An 885-nucleotide genomic window follows, 5' to 3' on the forward strand; every position below is an offset into this window, starting at 1 on the left:
TTCTCAAAAATATTAGTTTTACTTATTTTTTAAATTAGATATGTTCTCATTTGAAAGTGAAATGGAGTTTGATGAAGTAATTACCCAAAATTTGTAACCAACAGTGGCAAAGTTTTGGGGTTAGAGCCACATTTGTTTTCTAATTTTTAATAACATTCACTTAAGCCATGTTAATATAACTCATCCTTAACCACTCGGACTACTAAAAACTCGTCAACAGTAGAATTGCACGCATAGCCCAACAGATTTCAAGTCTGTCTCGACATATTGACACACTTATATAAAGAATTATTTGTTCCTTGTTGTTCAACCGATGCGTGATTTCACAGTAAAGCTAACAAATTTGTCGCCGAAAAGATTCGAACTGCGCAAGCTAAGCCCAACAGATTTCAAGTCTATCTCCTTAACCACTCGGACATACTAACGCCCTTATATAAAGAATGATTCTTTCCTTGTTCAGCCGATGTGAGATATAAAACCGGACACTTTATATAAAGAATGATTCATTCCTTGTTCAACGAATGTATGGTATACAATAAAACTAAACAAAACTCATCAACAGTAGGATTCGAACCTAAGCAGGCATAGCCTAATAGATTTCGAGTCTGTCTCCTTAACCACTCGAACATATTGACACCCTTATATAAAGAATTATTCGTTCCTTATTCAACCAATGTGTGATTTCACAATAAAGCTAAAAAATTCGTCGATTCGAACCTAAGCAGGCATAGCCTAATAGATTTCGAGTCTGTCTCCTTAACCATTCAAACATTTTAACACCCCTTACATAAGGAATGATTCATTCCTTGTTCAACCGATTTGAGATTTCACAATAAAGCTAAAAATTCGTCGCAAGATTCAAACCTGATTTCAAGTCTAGACATA

General features: G+C 34.6%; 1 non-coding gene across 1 annotated transcript; it reads right to left on the reverse strand.

The window, feature by feature from the left end:
- Positions 1 to 553: 553 nt before the first annotated feature.
- Positions 554 to 635, reverse strand: TRNAS-CGA. Its single transcript has one exon. It is a non-coding gene; the product is annotated as a tRNA-Ser (tRNA).
- Positions 636 to 885: the final 250 nt, after the last annotated feature.

Source organism: Cucurbita pepo, chromosome LG10 (assembly GCF_002806865.2).
Source record: "Cucurbita pepo subsp. pepo cultivar mu-cu-16 chromosome LG10, ASM280686v2, whole genome shotgun sequence".
Lineage (NCBI taxonomy): Eukaryota > Viridiplantae > Streptophyta > Magnoliopsida > Cucurbitales > Cucurbitaceae > Cucurbita > Cucurbita pepo.